At 38.9% G+C, this 24,424-nt stretch overlaps 1 protein-coding gene across 3 annotated transcripts in view; it reads right to left on the bottom strand.

Moving 5' to 3' along the window:
• Nucleotides 1–6,626: 6,626 nt before the first annotated feature.
• The window catches only part of LOC129562889 (U3 small nucleolar RNA-associated protein 14 homolog A-like), a 142,688-nt gene continuing 124,890 nt past the window's right edge, over nt 6,627–24,424 (bottom strand). The window contains exon 2 of one of the 3 annotated variants that reach the window (XR_016038279.1): nt 6,627–6,763. The gene's annotated coding sequence lies outside the window, so the exon portion shown is untranslated. The remainder of the gene's footprint in view (nt 6,764–24,424) is intronic. The other 2 variants (XR_016038281.1, XR_016038280.1) reach the window with 2 other exon arrangements.

Below are 24,424 nucleotides of genomic sequence, written 5' to 3'. Positions count from 1 at the left end.
ATGATCCCATTGCCATTTTCTTTATTGCTTTGGGTTCGAGTTTATACACCCTTTCTGTGTTTCCTGTCTAGAGAAGATCCTTTAGCATTTGTTGGACAGCTGGTTTGGTGATGCTGAATTCTCTCAGCTTTTGCTTGTCTGTAAAGCTTTTGATTTCTCCTTCATATTTGAATGAGATCCTTGCTGGGTACAGTAATCTGGGCTGTAGGTTATTTTCTTTCATCACTCTAAGTATGTCTTGCCATTCCCTCCAGGCCTGAAGCTGTTATCCTTATGGGAATCCCCTTGTGTGTTATTTGCTGCTTTTCCCTTGCTGCTTTTAATATTTATTCTTTGTGTTTGATCTTTGTTAATTTAGTATTTCGCCTTGGGTTTATCCTGTTGGGGACTCTCTGGGTTTCTTGGACTTGGGTGATTATTTCTTTCCCCATTTTAGGGAAGTTTTCAACTATTATCTCCTCAAGTATTCTCTCATGGTCTTTCTTTTTGTCTTCTTCTTCTGGGACTCCTATGATTCGAATGTTGGAGTGTTTAACATTGTCCCAGACGTCTCTAATATTGTCCTCATTTAATTCGTTTTTCTTTTTTCCTCTCTGTTTCATTTATTTCTACAATTCTATCTTCTATCTCCCGTATCCTGTCTTCTGCCTCTGTTATTCTACTGTTTGTTCCCTCCAGAGTGTTTTTGATCTCATCTATTGCATTATTCATTGTATACTGACTCTTTTTTATTTCTTCTAAGTCCTTATTAAACCTTTCTTCCATCTTCTCAATCCTTTTCTCCAGGTTATTTATCTGTAACTCCATTTTGCTTTCAAGATTTTGAATCATTTTCACCACCAAAATTCGAAATTCTTTATCAGGTAGATTCCCTATATCTTCCTCTTTTTTTGTGTTAGTGGGCATTTATCTTGTTCCTTTACTTGCTGAGTATTTCTCTGCCTCTTCATCTTGCTTATATTGTTTTGCTTGGGGTGGCCTTTCCCTCTTCTGGCAGTTTGTGGAGTTCTCTTTATTATGTAGTTTCCTCGCTGTGTGTGGGGTTGGATGGGTGACTTGTCAAGGTTCCCTGGTTAGGGAAGCTTGTGTTGGTGTTCTGGTGGGTGGAGCTGGATTTCTTCTCTCTGAAGTGCAATGAAGTGTCCAGTAATGAGTTATGAGATGTCAGTGGGTTTGGAGTAACTTTGGGCAGCCTGTATATTGAAGCTCAGGGCTATTTTCCTGTGTTGCTGGAGAATTTGCATGGTATGTCTTGCCTTGGAACTTGTTGACCCTTGGGTGGTGCTTGGTTTTAGTGTAGGTATGGAGGCGTTTGATGAGCTCCTATCGATTCATGTTCCCTGGAGTCAGGAGTTCTCTGGTGTTCTCAGGATTCGGGCTTAAGCCTCTTGCCTCTGGTTTTTGGACTTATTCTTGGAGTAGTCTCTAGACTTCTCGATCTGTCATTTCCAAGGTGGTTCCCTCTGTTTTAGCTTCTGTTTGCTGGTCTCTTCAGTGTCTAATTTCCACCCTGATATTAGGGGGCGGGTGGACACTTTTTAAGGCTCAGTTGTTCAGTCCTGTTCTGGGAAGGGGGGAACGCTGCAGACAAATATCTCTGGCATCTGTGGGGAGTGCTTGTAGCGTCTCGTCCACAATGGGTTTGCCCCCACTCACAGCCCGTGTGTTGTCTCAGTCTACACTGCACAGGCTCTAGGTTGCTCTGCCGGGAACTGTCGGAGGACGGCGCCAGGTTGTATGCACTTCCCAGGTCTGAGCGGCTCAACTTCATTTTCTCGGGTACTCCACAAAGGCGCAGACTTGGTTGGGCCTGCATTTTGTGCCTTCCCCGGTCCAAGCAGCTCAGGTGACCAGGTGTTTGGCGAGCGCAGTTGCTGCAACTTTTCACCTCCCCAGTCCCTGCCACTCGGTTTTCTGTGTGTACAACCAGCGCACCTTCTCAGGCAGATAGCGACCGACCCGAGCCCAAGAAATCTTGATTAGCAACAAGCCTGCCTGCAGTTTGTATCGGATGCCTTTCTGGGGCCGCGGTTGCCCCCTCTGGCTCTGGCTGACCTCCCTGCCTGTCTCGGCAGGGGATGGGGGATGGGCCGACCGCAGCCGGCTCGCTCTGCTCTGTCCTTTGTCCTGTGAGCGGGGCTGGCGGAGTCTTAGGTTAGAGCTTTCCGCCTTTTCGCGGGGAAGCTATCCCACAGTCTGCTTTGCTATCCCCAGTTCTCTCAGATTGCCCTCGCGGCATTCAAGCCCAGTCCTCTAAGCAGTTCAGCTGGCTCCTCCCTGCCCAGCCCCCGCTTGCTAATGGTGTATGCACGCGTCTGCGCTGCTTCTCCGATGGGAGTTACCATTTGGCGGGTAATCTGTGGGTTTTAAATGTTTCTTTCTTTTTTTTTCCCTCCTGGTTATGTGGCCCTCTGAGGTTCCAAGGCTCGTCACAGATTCGCCAATGAGAGTGTTTCCTGGTGTTTGGAAACTTCTCTCTCTTTAAAGCCTCCCTTCCCTGGACGGAGCTCCGTCCTTACCTCTTTTGTCTCTCTTTTTATCTTTTATGTTTTTTCCTACCTCCTTTTGAAGACAATGGGCTGCTTTTCTGGGTGCCTGATGTCTTCTGCCAGCATTCAAAAGTTGTTTTGTGGACTTTACTCCGCGTTCAAGAGTTCTTTTGATGAATTTGTGGGGGAGAGAGTGGTCTCACAGTCCTATTCCTCCGCCATCTTGTTCCTCCCCCTAAGTGTGGTATTTTTGGTAGTGTTTTTTTAAAAAGCTTATAGAGCTTCACACTGTCATATTTACAAATAAAATGAAAATGTATCTGGTACTTAATCCAACATAAAATAGGAAAGAGAAAAGGGGGTTAGGTGAAATAAAATTGGTCATTAGTAGATAATTGTTGAAACTGGATGCTGAGTACATGGGTTTATTAATGTTTACTTTTGCACGTTTAAAATTTTCCATAGCAAAATTAATTTTAAAAAATAAGCAACAGTGGACTTCCGTGGTGGTCCAGTGGTAAAGAAATCACCTGCCAGTGCAGAGGACACAGGTTCACTCCCTGGTCCAGGAAGATCCCACAGGCCATGGAGAAACAAAGCCCGAGTGCCACAACTACTGAAGCCCTTGCACTCTAGGACTCACACACCACGACTACTAAGCCCACATGTTGCAACTACTGAAACCCACTCTAGAGCCCGTACTCCACAACAAGAGAAGCCACTGAAACGAGAAGCTCGTGCACTGCAACCAGAGTAGTCCCAGCTAGTCACAACTAGAGAAAGCCCTCACCCAGCAATGAAAAGTCAGCATAATCAAGAGTAATAAATAAATCAATGACTTTATAAAATAAAATAAGCAACAGTAGTAAACAGTAAAAGTGTTATGAAACAAAACTTTTATACTCCTTTTAATAATACAGCTAACAGTGTGGGAGTTATTTTTGATCCCTGCTAATCCCTCAGTCACCACATCCATTCAATCACCAAATCCTGTTGATTCTACCTCTTAACTGCCACTTCTTCCCATCTGCTGCTGCTGCTAAGTCACTTCAGTTGTGTCCGACTCTGTGTGACCCCATAGACAGAAGCCCACCAGGCTCCCCCGTCCCTGGGATTCTCCAGGCAAGAACACTGGAGTGGGTTGCCATTTCCTTCTCCAATGTGTGAAAGTGAAAAGTGAAAGTGAAGTCGCTCAGTCGTGTCCGACCCATAGCGACCCCAGGGACTGCAGCCTACCAGGCTCCTCCATCCATGGGTTTTTCTAGGCAAGAGTACTGGAGTGGCTTGCCATTGCCTTCTCCGTGTTCCCATCTAGTTCAAGCTAAATTTGACCTGTGCACAGTACCCTTCTACTTCTGCCTACTTTCAAAAATGTAGCCAGAGTGGGGTTTTTTAAGAACACAAATTTGATCATATCGAGCCTTTGCTTAGAATCTACTGACGACTTCACACTTACTATCAGATAAAGGCTAAAATGATTCAATATGCAATTTGAGGATTTGCAAGATCTAGTCCAGCCCCATGTACCTTACCATCTCCATCTGGAGGTGCTCTCCCCTACCTTTCTTTTACTTTTTAAAATTTCATTTATTTAATTCTCCCCTACCTTTCTATACTCCGGCTGCCTCTTGAACTTGCCATTACTCAGTCTCACCTCACAGCATTTACACATGCTCTTCCCTCTACCTGGAATGCCCCTTTCTTCCTTACACACAACCTTATCCTACAGATCTCACTTTAAATGCTATTTTCTCCAGGTAGCTTTCCCATTATTCTTGGCCTTGGTGAGGTCAAATTTCTCAAACTTTTTTAACAACTTATCAAAACTGAAGTTTAAAAACAGTTGAAGTTATGTCTCTTTGATGCTATAATTTCAAAGAGAGAAGGAAATAAACCCTACTATTGCATTCCCAAAGTCTAGCATTTCGTCCTGCACAAGGTCAATAAATGTTTATTAAATTATAAATGACTGGCCTGATAAATGAATAAATAAATTAAATACTTCATAGCTCAGTTGGTAAAGAATCTGTCTGCAAAAAAGGAGACCTGGGTTCAATTCCTGGGTCAGGAAGATCCCCTAGAGAAGGAAATGGCAACCCACTCCAGTTTTCTTGCCTGGAGAATCCCATGGACAGAGGAACCTAGCAGGCTACAGTCCATGAGGTCACAAGAGTCGGACATGACTTAATGATGAAACCACCACAAATCATGAAACAGAATTACCTGTACCATAATTACAAAATTACAATTAACCTTAATGGTGTTAGTCATGTGTGTGTACATGTGAAGTCACTTCAGGTGTGTCTGATTCTGTGCAATGCTATGAACTATATAGCCTGCCAGACTCCTCTGTCCATGGAATTCTCCAGGCAAGAATACTTGACTGGGTTGCCATGCCCTCCTCCAGGGTATCTTCCTGACCCAGGGATCGGAACTGCATCTCCTGAAACTCCTGAACTGCTGGTAGATTCTTTACCATTGAGCCACCAGGGAAGACCATGTTAGTCATACTGCCAAATACAAAATTTGGAAAGCTTCCATGTATATGTGTATAAACAAACAAAAAGAGAAAATAAGTGAGAATGATCTCATTACAAATTCAGGTTACAGTCCTTCACTGATACTCCAGAAGTATTTAACAACAAACGAATAGGGATGTATCTTAATATATCATCCACCTTTCAAAGGTGGCATATATATATTCAGATAAAAGTAGTTTTGATACAAACTCCAATTATGCTATTTGGATAGAATACTCAGATCCTCTAAAAGAGTAATAAGATAACATATGCTAAAATTTTACATTTATATGCAATTATTTAAAACTAGCTACTCTGGAGAAGGGAATGGCAACCCACTCCAGTATTCATGCCTGGAGAAACCCATGGACAGATACCCGGTGGGCTGCAGCGCAAGGGGTTGCAAAGAGATGGACACGACTGAGTGACTAACACTACTGCTACTACATATATAGTGGACTGCACAGTCTCTAATAAAATGGAAGAATTTACTAACCTATCAAGTAAAATCAAAGCTTAAACACTTTAAAGATTAGTTACTCATAACTTCTAAAATTAATGAGAAAAACGACAAACTCCTGAACCAAAATTTTATTTTAAATTGTTAGGTTTCAGTGCATATGAAAATTTTTCATAACACATGACATATAAAGATGTTAACATAGTGAACTACAATAGAAAATATTTTCACACAATTTTTGAATCACTAATATGCTTATTTCTCCCATGAATGAATGCAAAGTTAGCTTGAATCACCTTTGTCATGAGTATCAAGTATGTGTAAAATTTTTATATTATTATTTAATAACTGCTTAAGGAGGTTGTGAGTTTCTTCTCCATGACCAACACATAGTATTTTTTTCAATGTATGGATTACTACAGCAGCTTTTCCTCTCACCTCTGATGGAACATATTTTATATCTAAATATTCAGGTAATTTATATCTAGAATTATACAGCATGTTAATAACAGTTACAATGTCATAAACTCCACCACTGCTTCGTCCCTGTGGTAACATCTGGGATTTATACATTTTTTCTAATTTATGTTCTGCTGCTATGGCTAGAGCAAGGCTTCGTTTTAGGTGTTCTTTAGAGGCTCGAATGTCTGCTCTATATTCTGGCTTGTAGCTCTCAGGAAGAGGTACGTGATGCAGCTGTGAATCAATATCTGCAATTCTTTTCAAAACGTCTTCATTATACACATGTGATTCAAGATAATCCATTTCATTGTCACCTGAGAGCTGAGGAACGTCTTCTTCCGTGGCAGTATCCAAGTCAGTGCTCCTACTTAAAGAGGTGACATCTTGACTTGGTTCAGTAACACTTGGTACTTGCGTTGGTGCCTCAGTGCGATGTTCAATTGGCTCTGGCTCTGGCTCTGGCTCTTCTTTCTCAATAAAAGGTTCTTTTGCATGTAAAACAACAGAAACGTTATTTGGTTTAATAGACCAGAATGCTGTGCTTTTAGTACGTTTTTTCTTGTCTATTTCCAGTGTGAAGCCCCTAGTAGGGAAAGTTGTAGTTTCTTCACTGACAGGATTGATTAAAATATCATTGTCACCTGGACCTACATCATGTGTATATTTTATCTCCTTAACTCTTGATACTCTCGGTCCTATGAAATTAGCCTTATTTGGAGACTTTGATTTTTTCTGACGACCTGGCTCCTTAGTGGGAACACTTAGTATTAGGTTCTGTAAAACTTGCACGTAATGATTCAAGTTTTGTTCTTCATCAGGCGTCACAGTTACTCCTTAAGGAAAAAAAAAAAGTAACATTTATTATTATATATGACATACTGACAGTATCTATTCACCTAAGTTTACTTCACATGCTATCACTGAAAAGTTGAGATAAAGAACCAAAAAATAAAGCACCTCTGACACAGTCAACTCTCACCTAAATGAACAAAAAATTTTTTTTCAGATTCTTATCAAAATACATGAGAAAGATTACTGCATATTAACACAATTCTCTATATCTCTTTGCTTTTACTCTCCCACATAACTTACGATTCAGTAGGTAGCTTATTAAAACAAAATTCTTGGTTATGTTCTCTAACACAGGGGTGTGCTATAGTAGACTCACAGTGGCTCATTAGAGCCAACTATTAAATTTTAATGAACTTCATGAGCCAGATGGTAAACATAGACATCATTAAAAATTAAATTCTGTATTTACAATTAAGTAAATATATTCAAAACAAGGTAATAAATATTCAAAACTCATCCTTTCTTATTATTTTATTTCATCTTACTATTGTTTATGCTCTTGAGGTTATTTATATCTAGTATGTTATAAATGCTATGTAGTGGTTGGCTTCCCAGGTCACTTAGTGGTAAAGAATTTGCTTGCCAATGTAGGAAATGTGGGTTCAATCCCTGGATCAGGAAGATCCCCTGGAGTATGAAATAGCAACCTGCTCCAGTATTCTTGTCTGGAAAATTTGTATCGACTATGTTATAAATCCTATATAATGGTATGCCTCTCTTTATCTCTTTCATCTCCCTGTTGAGTGATGTCAAGTAGGTAGTTTGAAATCAACCATGGTGAGAGTATTTATACCATATAAATGGGCAAATGCTATAAGTCAGGGTGTGTTCATCTCTCAGAAAAGCCAGTTGTTAAACATTTACCAGTATATCAGTTGGACACAACTTAGCAACTAGACCATCACCACTCCTTTCAACCCAGAAAAGATCTAACTACAGCTTGTGGGTCATATCCACCCAAAAGTTTTTATAAATAAAGTGTTTTTTTTTTCACTCAGACAGTCTTGCTCCTTTGTTTATTTATTGTATATGGCTGCTTTTGAATGTTCATTAGAGCTGAATAGTTGGAACAGAGACTTTATGGCCTAAAAAATTATCTGGGCCGTTACAGAAAAAGTTTACTGATTTCTGGTTTAAATCATCAACATTTTACTCTTACAATAAAATGGCAGTTCTATTTATACTGGTATCTTGTAGCATCTTCTCATTTTCAATGTGGAAAACAGAAAAGATTACTGAATAATATACTCTGAAATTCTGTTCAACTCCCCTACTCTGGAGTCAGTTTTTTAAGTGCTAGAATCTTGTATTACAAGTAATTTTGAATTTATTTTGCCACTATTATGGATATAAATTGATCTAATTCAAGGAGGTAAGTTACTTTTTCCCAAACACTAATGAATAAGTTCTAACTGAACATTCTTCTCTGCAGGCAAAAGAAAATAACAAACTTTCTGCCCAGGAGACACTTTTATTCAGCTCTTTAGCAAGCACAAAGTAGTCCCCAAATGCTTTTCCTCCTTTCTTTCTTAACTCATCTGCTAAATTTAGACCAGATGGAATTTTAATCAAACTTGAAAGCATATTTCTAAATTTAAAAAAAGTCTTAATCAGAAGTTTAATAGGCAATGTGATAGTAGAAAGATACTAGACATGTCTACTAGAGATCTAGATTCTAAAAGCAGACTTTGCATTTTATGTCATATTTAGAAAAGTCTGGCATACTTCAAGATCCATTTGATGATAGGTGAAAAAAGAGAACATAAAGTAGATTTATTTGCACATTATCCTCATAATTTTTAATGAATCAATGATATAGCATCATACATTTGTCTGGGAATTGAAATTTTTTTACTGATTAGAAGGATAACATTATCAAATTCATGTGGGCATTTGCCCCTGAGGAGAGAGAATGGGACTGAAGTTGGACGTTAAAGGGGTCTTTGGACTTATCTATAAACTTTTACTCTCTAAGCACACACACCCACTCATTTAACACAGTAAACAATTAAAGGCCATATTTTAAAAAGAAAATACTTATGTATTCTTATGTGTATAAATTAGATTAGGTCCAGTAGACAGAGTGCCAGAAGAACTATGGATGGAGGTGAGTAACATTATACAGGAGGCAGTAACCAAAATCATTCCAAAGAAAAAGAAACGCAGGAAGGCAAAGTAGTTGTCTGAGGAACCTTTACAAATAGCTGAGGAAAGAAGAGAAGCAAAAGGCAAAGGACAAAGGGAAAGATATATCCAACTGAATGCAGAGTTCCAAAGAATAGCAAGGAGAGATAACAAGGGCTTTTTCAATGAACAATGCAAAGAAATAGAGGAAAACAATAGGATGGGAAAGACTAAAGAACTCTTTAAGAAAACTGGAGCTATCAAGGGAATATTTCATGCAAGGATAGGCATAATAAAGGACAGAAACAGTACGGACCTAACAGAAAAAGAAGAGGTTAAGAAGAGGTGGCAAGAATCAGTTCAGTTCAGTTCAGTTCAGTTCAGTCGCTCAGTCATGTCCGACTCTCCACGACCCCATGAATCACAGCACGCCAGGCCTCCCTGTCCATCACCAACTCCCGGAGTTCACTCAAACCCACGTCCACAGAGTCGGTGATGCCATCCAGCCATCTCATTCTCGGTCGTCCCCTTCTCCTCCCGCCCCCAACCTTTCCCATCTACCGACCTGGGGAATTCCTCATTCAGTATCCTATCATTTTGCCCTTTACAGAAGAATTATACCAAAAAAAAAAAAATCTTAATGACTCAGATAACCACAATGGTGTGGCCTAGAGCCACACCTAGAGCCAGACATCTTGAAGTGTGAAGTCAAGTGGGCCTTAGGAAGTATTACTACCAACAAAGCTAGCAGAGGTGATGGAATTCCAACTAAGCTATTTAAAATCCTGAAAGATGATGGTGTTAAAGTATTGTACTCAATATGCCACCAAATTTGGAAAACTCAGCCATGGCCCCAGGACTGGAAAAGATCAGTTTTCATTCTAATCCCAAAGAAGAGAAATGGCAAAGAATGTTCAAACTACCATACAATTGTGCTCATTTCACATGCTAGTAAGGTTATACTCAAAATTCTTCAAGCCAGGCTGGAGCAGTGTGTGAACCAAGAATTTGCAGATATACAACCTGGGTTTAGAAAAGGCAGAGGAATCAGATCAAACTGCCAACATTCGTTGTATCATAGAGAAAGCAAGGGAATTCCAGGAAAAAAAATCTACCTGTGCTTCACTGACTAGGCTAAAGTCTTTGACCTTGTGGACCACAACAAACTGTGGAAAATTCTTAAAGAGTGTAATACCAGATCACCTTACCCTGTCTCCTGAGAAACCTGTTTGTAGGTCAAGAAGCAAACAGTTAGAACTGGACATGGAACAATTGACCGGTTCAAAACTGGGAAAGGGAGTACGACAAGGCTGTATATTATGACCCTGCTTATCTAACTTAAATGCAAAATACATCATGTGAAATGTCAGACTGGATGAATCACAAGCTGTAATCAAGACTGCCTGTAGAAATAGCAAAAACCTCATATATGCAGATGATACCACTCTAATGGCAGAAAGTAAAGAGGAATTAGAGAGTACCTTGATAAGGGTGAAAGAGGAGAGTGAAAAAGCTGGCTTGAAACTCGACATTCAAAAACCTAAGATCATGGCTGCAGATCCCATCGCTTCATGCCAAATAGAAAGGGGAAGTGGAAGCACTAACAACAGCAAATATTTAATTTTAATTTCTTGGGGACGAAATCACTGCATGGTGACTGCAGCCATGAAATTAAAAGACACTTGTTTCTTGGAAGGCAAGTTAAGACAAATCTAGACAGTATATTAAAAATCAAAGACCTCACTTTGCAGACAAAGGTCCATCTAGTCAAAGCTATAGTTTTCCCAGTTGTCATGTATGGATGTGAGAGTTGGACCATAAAAAAGGCTGAGTGGTGAAGAATTGATGTTTTCAAATTGTGGTGCTGGAGAAGACTCTTGAGAGTCCCTTGAACTGCAAGGAGATCAAACTAGTCGTCAATCCTAAAGAAAATCAACCCTGAGAATTTATTGGAAAGACTGATGCCAAAGCTGAAGCTCCAATACTTGGACCACCTGATACAAAGAGCTGACTCAATGGGAAAGACCCTGATACTGGAAAGACCCTGATTCTGGGAAAGATTGAGGGTAGGAGGAGAATGGGGTGACAGAGGACGAGATGGTTGAAAAGCATCGCTAACTCAATTGACATGAGTTTGAGCAAATTCCAGGAGATAGTGGAGGACAGAGGAGCCTAGTGTGCTGCAGTCCATGGGGTAGCAAAGTTGAACCTGACCTGGTGACTGAACAACAGCAAGTATTTATAAAATGCATTGTCCTGAATTTAGAGGTTTTTCTGAAGGAAAATACTAAGGAAAATTGTGACTTAGTGCACTGAAAAAATATCTTTCATTCTGGTTCTGGTTCTACCACTTTCTAGCATCATGACCTTATTTCTCTACTACTAAATTACTACCTACTAAATTTCTCTGAATATTTACTTGACTATAAAATTAAGATACTAAATCTGCCCTTTATCCCATAGACTTAAAAATACTGGTTATTTGAAAACACTTTAGGAGGCGGTCCTAAGATGGTGGAGGAATAGGACGGAGAGACTACTTTCTCCCCCACAAATTCATCGAAAGAACATTTGAACACTGAGCAAATTCCACGAAACAACTTCTGAATGCTGGCAGAAGACATCAGGCACCCAGAAAGGCATCCCATTGTCTTTGAAAGGAGATGGAGAAGTCTTGAGGCTCCTGTAAGAATAAGACTGAAAACCAGAGGCAGGAGGCTTAAGTCCAAAACCTGAGAATACCAGAGAACTCCTGACTCCAGGGAACATTAATTGATAAGAGCTCATCAAAAGCCTCCATACCAACACTGAAACCAAGCACCACCCAAGGGCCAACAAATTCCAGAGCAAGACATACCACACAAATTCTCCAGCAACACAGGAACATAGCCCTGAGCTTCAATATACAGGATACCCAAAGTCACACCAAACCCACAGACATCTCAAAACTCACTACTGGACACTTCATTGCACTCCAGGGAGAAGAAATCCAGCTCCACACACCAGAACACTGACACAAGCTTCTCTAACCAGGAAACCTTGACAAGCCACCCGTCCAACCCCACCTACAGCGAGGAACCTCCACAATAAAGAGGAACCACAAACTGCCAGAAAACAGAAAGGACACCCCAAACACAGCAATATAAACAAGATGAAAAGGCAGAGAAATACTCAGCAGGTAAAGGAATAGGATAAATGCCCACCAACCCAAACCAAAGAGGAAGAGATAGGGAATCTACCGGATAAAGAATTTGGAATAATGATAGTAAAAATGATCCAAAATCTTGAAAACAAAATGGAGTTACAGATAAATAGCCTGGAGACAAGGATTGACAAGATGTAAGAAATATTTAACAAGGACTTAGACGAAATAAAAAAGAGTCAATATATAATGAATAATGCAATAAATGAGATCAAAAACACTCTGGAAGGAACCAACAGTAAAATAACGGAGGCAGAAGATAGGATAAGTGAGGTAGAAGACAGAATGGGAGAAATAAATGAAGCAAAGAGGAAAAAAGAAAAAAGAATGAAAAGAAATGAGGACAACCTCAGAGACCTCTGGGACAATGTTAAATGCCCCAACATTCAAATCATAGGAGTCCCAGAAGAAGACAAAAAGAAAGACCATGAGAAAATACTTGAAGAGATAATAGTTGAAAACTTCCCTCAAATGGGGAAGGAAATAGTCACCAAAGTCCAAGAAACCTAGAGAGTCCCAAACAGGATAAACCCAAGGCAAAACACCCCAAGACACATATTAATCAAATTAACAAAGATCAAACACAAAGAACAAATATTAAAAGCAGCAAGGGAAAAAAAACAAATAACACACAAGGGGATTCCCATAAGGATAACAGCTAATCTTTCAATAGAAACTTCAGGCCAGAAGGGAATGGCAGGACATACTTAAAGTGATGAAAGAGAAAAACCTACAGCCCAGACTACTATACCCAGCAAGGATCTCATTCAAATATGAAGGAGAAATCATAAGCTTTACAGACAAGCAAAAGTTGAGAGAATTCAGCACCACCAAACCAGCTCTCCAACAAATGCTAAAGGATCTTCTCTAGACAGGAAACACAGAAAGAGTGTATAAACTCGAACCCAAAACCACAAAGTAAATGGCAATGGGATCATATTTATCAATAATTACCTTAAATGTAAATGGGTTAAATGCCCCAACCAAAAGACAAAGACTGGCTGAATGGATACAAAAACAAGACCCCTATATATGTTGTCTACAAGAGACCCAGCTCGAAACAAGGGACACACACAGACTGAAAGTGAAGCGCTGGAGAAAAAGATTTCATGCAAATAGAGACCAAAAGAAAGCAGGAGTAGCAATATTCATATCAGAAAACATAGACTTTAAAATAAAGGCTGTGAAAAGAGACAAAGAAGGACACTACATCATGATCAAAGGACCAATCCAAGAAGAAGACATAACAATTATAAATACATATGCACCCAACATAGGAGCACCACAATATGTAAGACAAATGCTAACAAGTATGAAAGGGGAAATTAACAATAACACAATAACAGTGGGAGACTTTAATACCCCACTCATACCTATGGATAGATCAACTAAACAGAAAATTAACAAGGAAACACAATTTTTAAATGACACAATAGACCAGTTAGACCAAATTGATATCTATAGTACATTTCACCCCAAAACAATGAATTTCACCTTTTTCTCAAGTGCACATGGAAACTTCTCCAGGATAAATCACATCCTGGGCCATAAATCTAGCCTTGGTAAATTCAAAAAAACTGAAATCATTCCAAGCATCTTTTCTGACCACAATGCAGTAAGATTAGATGTCAATTACAGGAGAAAAACTATTAAAAATTCCAACATATGGAGGCTGAACAACATGCTGCTGAATAACCAACAAATCACAGAAGAAATCAAAAAAGAAATTAAAATATGCATAGAAATGAATGAAAATGAAAACACAACAACCCAAAACCTATGGGACACTGTAAAAGCAGTGTTAAGGGAAAGGTTTATAGCAATACAGGCTTACCTCAAGAAACAAGAATAAAGACAAATAAATAACCTAACTCTACACCTAAAGCAACTAGAAAAGGAAGAAATGAAGAACCCCAGCGTTAGTAGAAGGAAAGAAATCTTAAAAATTCAGGCAGAAATAAATGAAAAAGAAACAAAAGAGACCATAGCAAAAATCAGCAAAGCCAAAAGCTGGTTCTTTGAGAAGATAAATAAAATTGACAAACCATTAGCCAGACTCATTAAGAAACAAAGGGAGAAGAATCAAGTCAATAAAATTAGAAATGAAAATGGAGAGATCACAACCGACAACACAGAAATACAAATGATCATAAGACACTACTAACAGCAACTATATGCCAATAAAATGGACAACTCGGAAGAAATGGACAAATTCTTAGAAAAGTACAACTTTCCAAAACTGAACCAGGAAGAAATATAAAATTTTAACAGACCCATCACAAGCACGGAAACTGAAACTGTAATCAGAAATCTTCCAGAAAACAAAAGCCTAGGTCCAGACAGCTTCACAGCTGAATTCTACCAAAAATTTAGAGAGAGCTAACACCTATCTTACTCAAACTCCTCCAGAAAATTGCAGAAGAAGGTAAACTTCCAAACTCATTCTATGAGGCCACCATCACCCTAATACCAAAACCAGACAAAGATGCCACAAAAAAAGAAAACTACAGGCCATTATCACTGATGAACATAGATGCAAAAATACTTAACAAAATTATAGCAAACAGAATCCAACAGCATATTAAAAAGATCCTACATCATGACCAAGTGGGCTTTATCCCAGTGATGCAAGGATTGATTCTTCAATATCCGTAAATCAATCAACATAATACACCACATTAACAAATCGAAAGATAAAAACCACATGATTATCTCAAAAGATACAGAGAAAGCCTTTGACAAAATTCAACATCCATTTATGTTAAAAACCCTCCAGAAAGAAGGAATAGAAGGAATATACTTCAACATAATAAAAGCTATGTATGACAAACCCACAGCAAACATTATCCTCAATGGTGAAAAATTAAAAGCGTTTCCCCTAAAGTCAGGAACAAGACAAGGGTGCCCACTCTCACAACTACTGTTCAACATAGTTTTGGAAGTTTTGGCCACAGCAATCAGAGCAGAAAAAGAAATAAAAGGAACCCAGATTGGAAAGGAAGAAGTAAAACTCTCACTGTTTGCAGATGATATGATCCTCTACATAGAAAACCCTAAAGACTCCACCAGAAAATTACTGGAGCTAATCAATGAATATAGTAAAGTTGCAGGATATAAAATTAACACACAGAAATTCCTTGCATTCCTATACACTAACAATGAGAAATCAGAAAGAGAAATTAAGGAAACAATTCCATTCACCATTGCAATGAAAAGAATAAAATACTTAGAAATATATCTACCTAAAGAAACAAAAGACCTATATACATAAAACTATAAAACACTGATGAGAGAAATCAGAGGACACAAATAGATGGAGAAATAGACCATGTGCATGGATTGGAAGAATCAATGTAGTGAAAATGAGTATACTACCGAAAGCAATCTATAGATTCAATGCAATCCCTATCAAGCTACAAACAGTATTTTTCACAGAACTAGAACAAATAATTTCACAAATTGTATGGAAATAAAAAAAAAACTAAAATAGCCAAAGTAATCTTGAGATTTTTGGGGGGCTCCAAAATCACTGCGGATGCTGATTGCAGCCATGAAAATAAAAGATGGAAAGTTGTGACCAACCTTGGACGGAAAGTTGTGACCAACCTAGATAGTATATTAAGAAGCACAGACATTACTTTACCAACAAAGGTCCATCTAGTCAAGGCTATGGTTCTTCCCATGGTCATGTATGGATGTGAGAATTCGACTGTGAAGAAAGCTGATCGCCGAAGAATTGATGCTTTTGAACTGAGGTGCTGGAGAAGACTCTTGAGAGTCCCTTGGACTGCAAGGAGATCCAACCAGTCCATTCTAAAGGAGATCATTCCTGGGTGTTCATTGGAAGGACTGATGCTAAAGCTGAAACTCCAATACTTTGGCCACTTCATGCGACGAGTTGACTCACTGGAAAAGACTCTGATGCTGGGAAGGATTGGGGGCGGGAGGAGAAGGGACAACAGAGAATGAGATGGCTGGATGGCATCACCGACTCGATGGACATGAGTTTGAGTGAACTCCGGGTGTTGGTGATGGACAGGGAGGCCTGGCATGCCGTGATTCATGGGGTCATAAAGAGTCGGTCACGACTGAGCCACTGAACTAAACTGAACTGAACTGAATCTTGAGAAAAAAGAATGGAACTGGAGGAATCAACCTGCCTGACTTTAGGCTATACTACAAAGCCACAGTCATCAAGACAGTATGGTACTGGCACAAAGAAATATAGATCAATGGAACAAAATAAAAAGCCCAGAAATAAATCCACACACCTATGGACACCTTACCTTTGACAAAGGAGGCCAGAATATACAATGGAGAAAAGACAATCTCTTTAACAAGAGGTGCTGGGAAAACTGGTCAACCACTTGTAAAAGAATGAAACTAGAACACTTTCTAACACTATACACAAAACAAACTCAAATGGGATTAAAGATCTAAATGTAAGACCAGAAACTATAAAACTCCTAGAGGAAAACATAGGCAAAACACTCTCCGACATAAATCACAGCAGGATCCTCTATGACCCACCTCCCAGAGTATTGGAAATAAAAGCAAAAATAAACAAATGGGACCTAATTAAACTTAAAAACTTTTGCACAACGAAGGAAACTATAAGCAAGGTGAAAAGACAGCCTTCAGAATAGGAGAAAATAATAGCAAACGAAGCAACTGATAAAGAATTAATCTCAAAAATATACAGGCAACTCCTGCAGCTCATCTCCAGAAAAATAAACGACCTAATCAAAAAATGCGCCAAAGAACTAAACAGACATTTCTCCAAAGAAGACATACAGATGGCTAACAAACACATGAAAAGATGCTCAACATCACTCATTATCAGAGAAATGCAAATCAAAACCACAGTGAGGTACCATCTCGTGCCGGTCAGAATGGCTGCTATCCAAAAGTCTAAAACAATAAACACTAGAAAGGGTGTGGAGAAAAGGGAACCCTCTTACACTGTTGGTGGGAATGCAAACTAGTACAGCCACTATGGAGAACAGTGTGGAGATTCCTTAAAAAACTGGAACTTCCATATGACCCAGCAATCTCACTGCTGCGCATACACACCAAGGAAACCAGAATCGAAAGAGGTGCGTGTACCCCGGTGTTCATCGCAGCACTGTTTATAATAGCCAGGACATGGAAGCAAACTAGATGTCCATCAGCAGATGAATGGATGAGAAAGCTGTGGTACATATACACAATGGAATATTACTTAGCCATTAAAAAGAATACATTTGAATCAGTTCTAATGACGTGGATGAAACTGGAGCCTTTTATACAGAGTGAAGTAAGCCAGAAAAAAAACACCAATACAGTATCATTTCAGTTCAGTTCAGTCGCTCAGTCATGTCCAACTCTTTGCGACCCCATGAATCACAGCACGCCAGGGCTCCCTGACCATCACCAACTCCCGGAGTCCACCCAAACCCATGTCCATTGTGTCGGTGATGCCATCCAACCATCTCATCCTCTGTCTTCCCCTTCTCCTCCTGCCCTCAACCTTTCCCAGCATCAGGGTCTTTTCAAATGAGTCAGCTCTCTGCATCAGATGGACAAAGTATTGGAGTTTCAGCTTTAGCATCAGTCCTTCCAATGAACACCCAGGACTTTTCTCCTTTAGAATGGACTGACTGGCTCTCCCTGCAGTCCAAGGGACTCTCAAGAGTCTTCTCCAACACCACAGTTCAAAAGCATCAATTCTTCTGCACTCAGCTTTCTTCACAGTCCAAATCTCACATCCATACATGACCACTGGAAAAACCACAGCCTTGACTAGACGGACCTTTGTTGTCAAAGTCATGTCTCTGTTTTTTAAGATGCTGTCTAGGTTGCTCATAACTTTCCTTCCAAGGAGCAAAGGCCTTTTAATTTCATGGCTGCAATCACCATTTGAATTGATTTTTCAGCCCCCAAAAATAAAGTCAGCCACTGTTTCCACTGTTTCCCCATCTATTTGCCACGAAGTGATGGGAGAGATGCCATGATCTTAGTTTTCTGAATGTTGAGCTTTAAGTCAACTTTTTCAGTCTCTTCCTTCACTTTCATCAAGAGGCTCTTTAGTTCTTCACTTTCTGCCATAAGGGCGGTGTCATCTGCATATCTGAGGTTATTGATATTTCTCCTGGCAGTATATATGGAATTTAGAAAAATGGTAACAATAACCCTGTATGCAAGACGGCAAAAGAGACACAGGTGTATAGAGGGTCTTTCTGGACTCTGTGGGAGAAGACGAGGGTGCAATGATTTGAGAGAATAGCACTGAAACATGTATATTATCATATGTGAAACAGATTGTCAGTCCAGGTTTGATGCATGAGACAGGGTGCTCAGGGCTGGTGCACTGGGATGACCCAGAGGGATGGGATGGGGAGGGAGGTAGGAGGGGGGTTCAGGATGGGGAACACATGTACACCCATGGCTGACTCATGTCAATGTATGACAAAACCACTACAATATTGTAAAGTAATTAGCCTCCAATTAAAATAAATTTTAAAAAATAAATAAATTTCTATGTAAGACTTCAACTATTTCTATATGTTAAAATATAATGCTTGCAAACTAAACTCGTTGGAAATATTTTGCTTCTTGGTTTATGCATTGGTTACCCAGAAGCATTAACTATAAAAATTGATTAAACTGTACATTAGACTGTGCACTTTATTCTATGTATATTATATATTTAAAATCTCATATTGGTAACTGGTTTGCATCATACTTACTGGACATTAACACAAAGATTTTAAAAATCATTTTAAAAGAACTAGAATTAATAAAATTTAATTTTATCAATAGACATTATTTTCATTTTAGTTAGCAGAGCTAACTGAAGGCATGCATAATCCAAGAGTTTTATTTACCAGTTTCATTATGCTATATCTTTTCATTATGCCATTATGCCATAACACATGCCAAATTTTACTATTTTAAAGCACGAAGAAGCTAATATAAAACTGCATGGATATATCTAATTGAATAAAAACTTCAATTCGTAATAGGTGTAAAAACAATTTTCTTCCACAATATCCATTTAAAAAAATGGAAATATATAAATGCATTGTTTTGTAAAAACCTCAGTGGTTACACACCTTTATCTGTTTCTGGAAAGATTTCCTAATTAGTAAAACTAAAGTGCATTAACTGTTCTAACTAACAATTTTTTCCAGAAACCTTACACTAAAAAGGGGTGTGGGGCAAGAGTTTCTATGCAACTAAAAAGTGACTACATGCCAAAAATAACAATAAAAAGCAATGACACTACTGCTAACATTAAAGAGCTTATTATAAAGATACCTAGTTCTTTAATTCGAGACTGATGTTTTAAGAAATTAAAAAAAAAAAGTCACCCTAAATCCTGATCAAAAAACCAATAGCTTCAAAGCTGAATAAAAAGGAAAACTAAACCAAAAACTCCAACTTTTTGATTAAAAAAAAAGGAAAGGAGCTACAATTTTTAAAAGATGTATAACCTCAAATTTGGAAGCTTTAATATGAAAAATCTTTACTTCAAAGGGTAATAAATGTAGGACTGTAAGAAAACTAGGTACTTTTAATATTTCTTTGGTAAGTTCCTTATTTAATGTAACAATTTAAAATCTCAAAAGAAAAGTGGTAAATCTTAAGATTTTTTTAAAATTTACTTTTAAAAATGTATGCTTATGTGTTTTATTTATGTGGTGATTATGTAGTTATCGCAGAATACAAAACTGGAAAGTAAGGACACATCCAAATCTATGCAGAATTTGGAGTTTTGCACTTGAGGTCCATATAGCTAAATTTTTCAAGAATGGTATCGAACAACACATGCATAAAATGTGAATATGGGATTTCATTTGAAATGTGTTACAAACCAAACACTTGGAATCTCAAAAACTGGTTATTATAAAACTTTCACAAAGTGTAAAATGATAAGGACCAATAGAATTTTTTTTCCACTAAAATGTTCTATGTATAGTCTTTAACTGCTATAATTCTCTGACAACATTTAATATGAATTGTATTTTATTTTGATATTAACTTGGTTATAATTTCTGACATTCTTAATTATGAACCTGCAAACTAAAACAATTTTAAATTAATAGCATATGTATTAATCTAAAGACTTTTAAAAGACAAAAACTTGAGGTCTGGTATCAAACATTTTAAAGTAAAAAGAATGTTGCTAGTAAAATAAAGTATACTGGCTAATTGCTTCTAATAATAAAAAATTAAAGGAAATTTTAAACAAACTCTCAAAATACTGAGTTTATTTATAGTCTCTTTCTAATTTAAAGTACTATGAATCACTACTCAGATAAAATTTTATCTAAATAACTTAAATAGATCAGTTCAGTTCAGTTCAGTCGCTCAGTCGTGTCCGACTCTCCGCAACCCCATGAATCACAGTACGCCAGGCCTCCCTGTTCATCACCAACTCCCGGAGTTCACTCAAACTCATGTCCACAGAGTCGGTGATGCCATCCAGCCATCTCATTCTCTGTCGTCCCCTTCTCCTCCCGCCCCCAACCTTTCCCAGCATCAGAGTCTTTTCCAGTGAGTCAACTCGTCGCATGAGGTGGCCAAAGTATTGCAGTTTCAGCTTTAGCATCAGTCCCTCCAATGAACATCCAGGATTGATCTCCTCTAGAATGGACTGGTTGGATCTCCTTGCAGTATAAGGGACTCTCAAGAGTCTTCTCCAACACCACAGTTAAAAAGCATCGATTCTTCGGCGATCAGCTTTCTTCACAGTCCAACTCTCACATCCATATATCTGATAGTCAATTAAGACTTCTCTCTTCTTTCCAATAACTTAGTTCAGTCGCTCAGTCGTGTCCGACTCTTAGCGACCCCATGAACCACAGCACGCCAGGCCTCCCTGTCCATCACCAAATCCCGGAGTTCACTCAAACCCATGTCCATCAAGTCGGTGATGCCATCCAGCCACCTCATTCTCTGTCGTCCCCGTCTCCTCCTACCCCCAATCGCTCCCAGCATCAGAGTCTTTTCCAGTGAGTCAACTCGTCTCATGAGGTGGCCAAAGTATTGCAGTTTCAGCTTTAGCATTAGTCCTTCCAATGAACACCCAGGATTGATCTCCTTTAGAATGGACTGGTTGGATCTCCTTGCAGTCCAAGGGACTCTCAAGAGTCTTCTCCAGTACCACAGTTCAAAAGCATCAATTCTTCGGCGATCAGCTTTCTTCACAGTCCAACTCTCACACCCATACATGACCACGGGAAAAACCATAGCCTTGACTAGACGGACCTTGGTTGGCAAAGTAATGTCTCTGCTTTTTAATATGCTATCTAGGCTGGTCGTAACTTTCCTTCCAAGGAGTAAGCGTCTTTTAATTTCCTGGCTGCAATCAGCATCTGCAGTGATTTTGGAGCCCAAAAAAAGAAAGTCTGACATGGTTTCCACTGTTTCCCCATCTATTTCCCAAGAAGTGATGGGACCAGATGCCATGATCTTCGTTTTCTGAATGTTGAGCTTCAAGCTAACCTTTTCACTCTCTTCTTTCACTTTCATCAAGAGACCTTTGAGTTCCTCTTCACTTTCTGCCATAAGGGTGGTGTCATCTGCATATCTGAGGTTATTGATATTTCTCCTGGCAATCTTGATTCCAGCTTGTGCTTCTTCCAGCCCAGTGTTCCTCATGATGTACTCTGCATATAAGTTAAATAAGCAGGGTGACAATATACAACCTTGACGTACTCCTTTTCCTATTTGGAACCAGTCTGTTGTTCCAATAACTAGTACCTATCAACTACAAATTGGCATTTGCCACTGGAACTTGCATCCACCTCTACAAGGATTAAATCATGTGCTGCTGCAGCTGCTGATTTTCATTACCTGCCCTCCTCAAAAGGAGTTCAGGGTGGAGAACAGAAATGAGGCACCCTACTCAGAGAAAAATTGGCAGGACAGATCTTCAGATAGTTAGATATCTTCAGGAGCCGATTTTATGAGCCCAATTCTTGTATCTACTCATATTTTAAAAAGCACTAAAATCGTTCATGGTAATGAATGATCCTCATGACAGGCAGAAAGCTTCACAAGACTAGCAGAAACTTTCTGGAAAAATATGTGTCTGGTTGCATGTATTCCTCCTTTACCAATATCACATATATACTGACCTTCCCCTCTGCCTCTCTGGAGCAATTTCTCCAAAATCTGAGGTGCTGTCTCCCAGGCTTCACTCATTTTTTCCCAAATAAAACTTAACTCACAACACTCACATTGTGCATTTTTTTAAGTTGACATACTTTATACACAAACTGGAAAATAATATAGACAAAACAACTGTAAACTTAATTTCAACATATTTTGACCAAAATTAAAAATAGGTCATCACACAATTCCTATGTGTGTTCTACTTCGGTAATCTTGTTTACTTGTAAGCCCCAAACAAAATGTTTTAAAATAATATATTTGGACTTCTACTTCCAAAAAGATAGACAATATGTATTTTTCCTCTATCCTTCCTACTAAAACTGTTAAAAATCCTGAACATTATATGTAAGACAAGCATGAGATGAGAAGACTCTGAAAGGTAGAGCAATGAAGGTAGACTTCAGGACCTGAGTAACGACACAGCAGTGAGTTCCCTGGGTTTTCTTTTTGCCATATATATCCTAGATTGGGAACTGGAGATGCTGGCAATCCAAAAATACCAATGGACACAAATTAAAAAAGCTCAAAGAAAAAGACTGCTCTCTTCATGGCCAAAGGACCAGGAAAAGAGTAAACTAGCAAGACAGAAAGGGGAGGGGATATATGTATACTATCACTGCGGATGCTGATTGCAGCCATGAAATTAAAAGATGCTTACTCCTTGGTAGGAAAGTTATGACCAACCTAGATAGTATATTAAAAAGCAGAGACATTACTTTGCCAAGAAAGGTCCGTCTAGTCAAGGCTATGGTTTTTCCAGTGGTCATGTATGGATGTGAGAGTTGGACTGTGAAGAAAGCTGATCGTCGAAGAATTGATGCTTTTGAACTGTGGTGCTGGAGAAGACTCTTGAGAGTCCCTTGAACTGCAAGGAGATCCAACCAGTCCATTCTAGAGGAGATCAATCCTGGGTGTTCATTGGAAGGACTGATGCTAAAGCTGAAACTCCAATACTTTGGCCACCTCATGCGACGAGTTGACTCACTGGAAAAGACTCTGATGCTGGGAAGGCTTGAGGGCGGGAGAAGAAGGGGATGACAGAGAATGAGATGGCTGGATGGCATCACCGACTCGATGGACATGAGTTTGAGTGAACTCCGGGAGTTGGTGATGGTCAGGGAGGCCTGGAGTGCTGTGATTCACGGGGTCGCAAAGAGTCAGACACGACTGAGCGGCAACTGAACTGAACTAAACTGAACTGATGGCTGATTCATGTTGAGGTTTGACAGAAAACAACAAAATTCTGTAAAGCAATTATCCTTCAAAAAAAAAAAAAAAAGCCCAAAGCACAGAAAACCTTGCAATCCTACCCCCACCAGCAAAGGCTGTGTGGAGAACATAGACTTTCACCCTCATCAAGTTTCATTAAGCTTCCCCAATTCCTCTGCCCTTATCCCACAAAGTTCTGCAACAAATAAGAATACCTCTTCTTTTCAAGTAGAGAAGGACAAGGAAGGAGCTAAGACTTTCAGCTCCTTCCTGTGGTAACAAGGCAACACCCCCCATCCACCACTAAAGTGGTGTCAGAGACCTATTTAAATCTGTAGCAAAAGAGTTAAATAAGGTCCAGAGTCTTACAATATAAGACCCAAAATATCCAGGTTTTAATCAAAGGCCACTGGTCATTACAAGAACCAGGAAAAAATCTCAATTTGATTAAGAAAAAAAACCCAACAGATGCCAACACTGAGATGATGCAGATGTTAGAATTATCTGACAGGGATTTAGAAGTAGCCATCATAAAAAATGCTTCAACAAGCAATTATGGATTTCTTGAAACAAAAAGTAAAATGTCTTAATAAATAAGTAGAAAATCTCAGCAAATAAATAGAATATATAAGGATGAATTAAGTTTTAGAATTGAATAACACAATAACTGAACTGAAATACTCAGTGGGTAGGTTCAACAGCAGAATGGAGGGGAAAGAGGAAATAAGCGGTGAACTGGAAGATAGAATAACAGCAATTACCCAATCTGAATAAAAGAGAGAAAATGAAATGTAAACAAATGAAAAGAGCCTCAGGGTCTTGTGAGACTGTAACTAAAAGATTTAACATTCATGTCACCTGAGCCTTGGAAAGAGAAAAGAAAAAGGAAAAATAGAAAAGGTATTCAAAAACATAATGAAAATTTTCCAAATTTGGCAAAAGACAT

Source organism: Moschus berezovskii, chromosome 9 (genome assembly GCF_049115385.1).
Source record: "Moschus berezovskii isolate FMDL1 chromosome 9, NW_MosBer_1.0, whole genome shotgun sequence".
NCBI lineage: Eukaryota > Metazoa > Chordata > Mammalia > Artiodactyla > Moschidae > Moschus > Moschus berezovskii.
This window is presented reverse-complemented; position numbering and strand designations above follow the sequence as displayed.